Source organism: Pinus tabuliformis, chromosome 4_2 (assembly GCF_031772625.1).
Source record: "Pinus tabuliformis cultivar Carrire ecotype Pingquan chromosome 4_2, CPIR1, whole genome shotgun sequence".
Lineage (NCBI taxonomy): Eukaryota > Viridiplantae > Streptophyta > Pinopsida > Pinales > Pinaceae > Pinus > Pinus tabuliformis.
In genome coordinates this window covers 259,927,470-259,934,572 of record NC_142304.1, presented here as the reverse complement: position 1 = coordinate 259,934,572, position 7,103 = coordinate 259,927,470, and positions in this window count along the sequence as shown.

Here is a 7,103-nt window from a genome sequence, read left to right as displayed (position 1 = left end):
GTGATGACTGTGTAATGTTGAACAATAATATGCTGTCACATGGACCAATACAATGTCCAATGATATGCTGCCACATGGACCAATACAATGTCAGCACATGCTAGCAAAATTATTGCCTTGTTAACACGAATACCAGATTTTGAATTCACGACCTCTTACACACAATTTCAAAATTTTACCATTGAACCATATAACATTGTTGTGTTATAAATGGAAATTTTTTTTATTTAAATGCTAACTACTAGCAATGCGCAAAAGAAAAAAAAAAAAATTGCTACGAAATTAACGTTGACTCCCAAAATCTGCTTTCAACGATTAACTGTTCACCATGCCACATGTTACAATTGATATGGCACCTGCAGATTTTTTTAATATTTCATAACCCTATATTGTGCAACTGTCCACCATTTTTGATCTGGCGACTTACCAATCTACAAATCATCTCTGGCGACTTACCAATCTACAAATGAATTGCGTCTTTTTTTTCCAGAAGAAAAATCTATATATGTTATATTAAGGTCATATAAGCATTTGATGATTACATGGTAGTATGGATCGGAATGTACCATCGATCATATATCAATTCCTTCATGGTCGATCTAATGAGAAAAATAGCAAAATGGGGAAATAAGTGTTCAGAAACCATAGATACAGATATACACATACATGTCCTTGATCATCGGCCGACCAAAATGGAGAACTGTGATTAACATTCATAGAAACCAGTATTCACTGAGATGAAAGCATGAGCCGGAAGTCGTTGATAAAGGAAGCAAGAGGAAGACGATCCGGCAGAGGAAGGCCGTCAGTAGAGAGGGGCCGAAGAGAGATGAAAACTAATCCGGAGGCAGTGAGCCGGTAATAGAGGATATGATGATCTCAGGAGGAGAAAGATGATCCTGAAAAACACAGCAACATCGCCATTTCCAAACATGCCAGAGCGTGAGGAGGAAGATGGCGTGCCAGAAGGGCCGCTGTGTAGACCACCAAGAGAACGCCTCCTTGACCGAGGGGAAAGAAAGGACAGGAAAACCATAGGTCGATGATAGATCACTCCAAATGGCAGTGGAGACAGAACATTGAAAGAACACGTGGATGTTCGTTTCCAAATGAGAACGACAAAGGCAGCACTGGCTTGGACCATGCCACCCTCTATGTTGAAGAACATCCCATACTAAATTCCTGTCGTGAAAAAGAAGCCAGCCGAACAGAATTGATTTGAGAGGGCATTTGGATTTCCATAGCTTGAGTGGAAAGAGGGAGGGTGGAGGCGGCCTGTGAGAGAGGGCGGTGTAGAGTCGATTGACGGTAATGGGGTGGGTAGAGGAGTCCGTGGAGCAAATGAGGGAGTCGTGGGTGCCCAGTTGGAGGATGTTGAGGCGAGAGAAATGTTGGGTGGCGGAGGACCAAAGGGGGCGGAGGGGGAGGGGTAACTGAAGCTGATGATCCGATTTCCAGATGGGAGATAGAGAGGACCATGTGTCAATGAGCATGGACCAGGTGAAGATGCCCCTGGAGTGGAAGAAGGTAAGAAGCGGCGGAGGGATATGAGATTCCAGATTGTGAAGGGTGGGATCGAGTGCAATGAAGACGGAGGAACCAGAAGAAAAGGTCCATTTGAGAAAGCTGAAGAGGAGACGCTGATTCTTACGGAAGCAGCACCAGATGGGAGAACCATGGCAGATCCCAAGAGTGGATCTTCTGAGCCAAAAAACTAAGCTGCGATTCTTCAAATATTTTTGTTTGATGAGAGCAGACCATGGGCTGTTCCCGAAGAAGGCCCTGTACATAGATTTTGCGATGAGCGCGTTGCCAAAACGCCGCATGTTGATAAGGCCCCAGCCTCCATATTTTTTGGGGGTGGTGATAAGATCCATTCTTGCAAGGTGAAATTTAGATTGATAGGAGTGGCCTCCCCAGAGGAAATTAGCAGCGATTGACTGTATGATTTTGTGAACTTTGGCAGGGAGTACAAAAAGATGACCCCAATATACTGCTAATTGGGATAGAACCGCTTGAACTAGGACGAATCGGCCAGCCAGGGATAAAAGCCTGTGTTCCCATCGGGAGATTTTGCTATAGAACCTGTCAATGAGCCATATCCAGTCAGCGAATTTGTTATTTTTGACTTTGAGCCGGAAACCAAGATATGGGAGACCATCCGAGAGGAGCGCCAAATTGATGCCAAAGCGAGCCGCTACCCAGAGAGCGTTGGTCAGATTGGAGTTGTTATGATACAGCTTTGTTTTGTCATTGTTGATGAAGAGGCCGGTAGCGGCATTGAATTTCTGAAGGATTATGAACAAGCATGCCCAGGAGGATTTACATAGCATTGCAAAAATAAGAATGTCATCAACGAAAAAATTGTGAGAGAGAGAGATGTCCTTACAAATCATAACCGGCTTACATCTCCCCTGTGAGACTGCAAGGTTGATATGCGAACTGAGAGAGTTCATTACCAATATAAAGAGGAGAGGGGATAGTGGACATCCCTGACGAAGCCCTCTTTCCGCGTGGAAAAAGGTAGATGGAATACCGTTGATAATGACAGAGTAGTGAACAGATTCGACACAAGCCATAATCCAACTACAGGCTCGCGGCGAGAGTCCGATTTTAGCAAGAAGCACTTGGATGAAACTCCAACTGACACAGTCGAATGCCTTTGAAAGGTCAATCTTGAGGGCTGCCGCATCCAAGTTTTTGGAGGAAATGGCGTAGAGACCTTCTTGAGCAAGTGCGACTGCGTCGAGAATGAGCCGATCCTTCAGAAAAGCGTGTTGCTGAGGAGAAATGAATGAGCTGAGAGTTTTTTTCAAGCGCTCAGCAATGATCTTTGAAATGATTTTATAAAGAGCATTACAGAGGGCGATGGGCCTGTAATCCCCAAAGGTGGCGGGATTCTCTTTCTTAGGAATTAAGGCGATGAAGGTGGCCGATAGGGCACTGTTAATGTTCCCAGCTTGACAGGTAGCATTAACCATGTTAAGAAGGCCGTCCTTAAGGACATCATAAAAGTGATTGTAAAATTCAATTGGAATGCCGTCGGGACCCGGGCTTTTGTCTTTCTTAAATCCCTTTATGATGCTAGAGAGTTCACCATCTGTTATAGGCCTGAGAAAGAGATCATTAGCGTCTGCGTCAAACATGGTCGGGACATGATTAACCGCCCACATCATGTCGTAGATTTCATTGTGCTGTCGCTTGTATTGGCTTCTGAAGAAAGAAGTAGCCGCAGCAGAAATGTCATGCTGTGTGTGGAGAAGGTTCCCCATCGAGTCATGTATGCTCCAAATAGAGTTTCTTGTTCTGCGCGCACTGGCGAAGGAATGAAAAAACTTGGTATTTCTATCGCCCTGATTGAGCCAGAGAGCGCGGCTCTTCAGTCTCCATGCAGCCTCTTCTTTAAGGAGCAATGCTTGTTTCGCTTTTTCGAGGGACCATAGGAGGACCTTCTTATCGAAAGAGAGACCCTGTGTTTGGATGGAGGAAGTAAGGAGATTTATATCTCGCGTGATATTGCCTAGATCCCGAGAGTCGTCGGCTTTTTTCTTGATTTGCCATGATTTTACATCCTTTCTGAGAATGTCCATCTTTTCACGGAAGGTGAGGAAGGGGGCGTCCTCAGAGCGAGTGATATTGCGCCAGACGGATTTGACAAAGGCCTCAAAGGACTGATCTTGTAGATGAACTGAATTAAACTTAAAAGAGTATCCCTTCCTTTGTAAAACACCAACCCATGTTAATGAGATTGGCTTGTGATCGGAGGTGGCGGCGTCTCCAGTTTTGGCAACGGGCATGCCCCAGTCCGCGATGATGGAGGATGATAGGATAAAGCGATCTATACGCTTGGCAATGTACGCATTGCCCACTCGTCCGTTGTCCCATGTGGGGGCCATAGGACTCGGAGGAATGTCAACCAAGTCCCTGTTGAGAAGCTCTGTGCGCATTTTAACTGCTAATTTGTCCATGGTCGAGCAGCGACCCCAAACTTCTTGTGAACCAAGAGTGAAGTTTAGATCCCCAGCAATTATTAATGATTGAATGTCAAGGATGCCCGTGAGGAGGAAGGAGTCCCAGAATGGGGATCTGTTCTTGTATGGTGCATAAACATTAAGCAGTTTGATTGGTTTGGGTCTTCCCCGAATGCGCGCAGAGAGGAGAATACCAGCTTGACATTTGTATGCTGTGGCGTTAACCAGAAGTGGGTTCCATAGTGAAACAAGACCTCCCGACAGTCCCTCAGCACTGATTGCCGACATGTGCCAAGAGGGGAACATCCTTCTGAAAAAGGCAATTGCAGTTGAACTGTTGTGCATGGTCTCCTGAACAAAAATGATGCAAGGATTTTCCGAAAGGAATGTAGATTTCAGAGCCAAGAACTTTGAGGCCATTCCTAAACCTCGGATGTTATATGAGACGAGGAAGGTCATTTTGAAGAGCTTCCAGCCAAGCTCGCTCTAAGAGGCTGTGGGGGGGGGACTCAAGGATGGGGACGTCGATGAGGGGGAGGTTGATGACGCCTAAGTCAGTAGCAATTGAACGTCCTCTGAAATGCCTGCTTCCACCTCTGGTTTTTTTACGGACGGTAATATTCTTGGCGGAGGCGGGACTGATGGAAGGGAAAGCCGGCTTGTGAATGGTGAGTGGTTCCAGGATGGTTGGGTGTCGGTTCAGGAGATGGTCAATGTCATTGTCAGGTTCATTGTGTGGGGAAGAGACTGGGGAATTGAAGGGAGTCGAAGAAGGGTGGAGGTCTTTAGCAGAGGGAGATGGAGGGGAAGAGGAGATAGGGATAGGGTGGGAACCGACCACGAAGTCGGCTAGATTCAAGGGGGGCGGGGAGGGGACCGAGTTCTCCTCAGGTTGTTCCGGGATGGGGGGGCAAGTGAAATCGGCCAAATTCATGAGAGGGGGGGATAGTGGGGGGCTTTTGAAGTCGGCTAGGTTAGGCGATTGTCCCTTATTGGCATGATCAGAGGACTGGAAGGAGAAGAGTCTCCCTGAGAGACTGTCGCTATCAGATGGATCCTTGGTCTTGGTAGGGCGCAGGGGCCTCGATCTCCTGTACTTGCAGTCGTGCTGAAGATGACCTGTGCGATGGCAGGTGGAGCATCTGAAGGGGATGCCCCAGAAATCGATTCTCTGTTGAATTCGGGATCCTTCCCATATGATATCCATCTGCTCTGGGTACCCGCCTTTATAAGGCCTCTCAATGAGGACCCAAGCAATGCGCTTGTCCTTTTCCCCTCGGATCCATGGGTCAACGTAGATAAATTTGCCAATTGCGTTGCCAATAGCTTCGAGAGATTCCTGAGTCCAAAGCTCAAGTGGGAGGTTGGGCAGCTTCAACCATATCAGACAATGGGTGGGTGTATTCTTGAGAGGGTCGAAACCCATGTACCACCTTGAGAGCGATAGGAAGCTTCGACCAAAAACCCACGGGATATCCAGAATCCTTTCTAGGTCCTCCTGCTTTTGAAAGTGGAAAGAATACCATTCTTTCATCATGCGAGATATGATGGGAGTGTAGCCAATGACGGGCATCCATGTTTTTGTAATCCAATCTCTCATATCTGCTTCTGCTAGTTCAGGGAAGTACCATTTCCCCACAAGTGCGAGCTTCTGAAGACTGTCTATGCGGTCAGTCAAGAAGGAGCCTGCGATCGTTACCGCCTTTGGGGGAGGGACCGTTTTGGCGGGCACTTTACTTTTTTGCCGTCGGGACAAAAGATGCTGAGAAGCAGATAGGGAAGGGTCCCTGTGCCTTGTTGGAAGGGAGCCTGACAGGGTGTCGTGCCAACTGGGATTCCCACTTGTGGCAATAAAGGCCTCTTCAGTTTCAATGGCCGCCGCCAATAGGGCCTTTGTACCCGGGGAGTCGCTGTCTGCGGCCATCCCAATGCCAAAGAGAGATCCCCAAAAAGACCAAGAGCAGATCCCAGGGAGGGGCCCCGTACAGCAGAGAGCTTAATTTAGAACCGTCGAAAAAAGGCCCGGCGGAGAGAGATGCCCGGATGGATAGACTATTGCGGAAGAGAGGAGCTGGAAGTGGTACGAGGGCCTGACAATGACCAAATCCCGACAAGGAAGAAGGCCCAAAAGCAGGCAGAGAAAGATCTAGGAGATAGGATTGGTGATGCGGGTGACGTTGAGAACCGCCATAATCGCATTCCCCATGCAGGGTGGTGAATGGAATGGGCAGAAGTAGCAGAGCGGTAGGTGAGGAATTATGACTGTGAACCGGAGATCGTGAATTTTGAAAAAATTGCCGGAATGACTATCGGAAAGGATGAGAGATCCCGGAACTGTTATGCATCCGGGCGGTTGTTACAGTCTATGCAGCAGCAGCAACACTGTAAAACTATCCACCATTTTCCAATTCGGATTCTGAAGTCTTGACAGGGCCAGTAAATGTAGATAGACGCTCTGATTTTCTTAAGTAATGCACAGAGCATGGTGCTGAAAAACGACTGGTTGTTGAAGGCCAGGGAAATGATGAACCGAGAGGACTTTCCAGAACTAGAGGAAACTAGTGGCAAGAGTATAACCAGGATCCAAAAATTAAAACTTATGAGAGCGTTAGCGTCATGGTGAAACTTGTGAGGATGAGCAGCTACTGTGAACGATAGCAAATAATGACCATAACATATAACAGAATCTAATATCTAAACAGTAACTAAACCAGCATTAAAAACATTCTCTAGTTAGCAGAGACAGAGGAGCCTTACCTGGAGTCTCGCAGCAGAAACCGGATGTAGGAAGCCATGCCATGAACGCCAGGAAGAGCAGGAGAGAAGGCGTGAGCCTCCGGTCCACAGGGACCAGAGGGAAACGTTGTGAATGAGACGAGGCGGGGTTATAAGGTTGACGGAGAATGAAATGGGGAAGACACGTCGTTCAGCCTCAAGCGGAGGGAGTAGCCGAGTGTCTGTCCATGCAGGTGCCGGGAGAACAGCCAATGCATATGGCTGTAGAAGTCACGGGAGGGGTTGTGGGGGTGGCCAGCAGAGAGCAGATTATTGGCGAGGCTGTTGGCGTGTCCAATGCCTATTGTGTCCAGTGTCTGTGGCGACCAATGGAGTATGGGCTATTGGCTGGAGGTG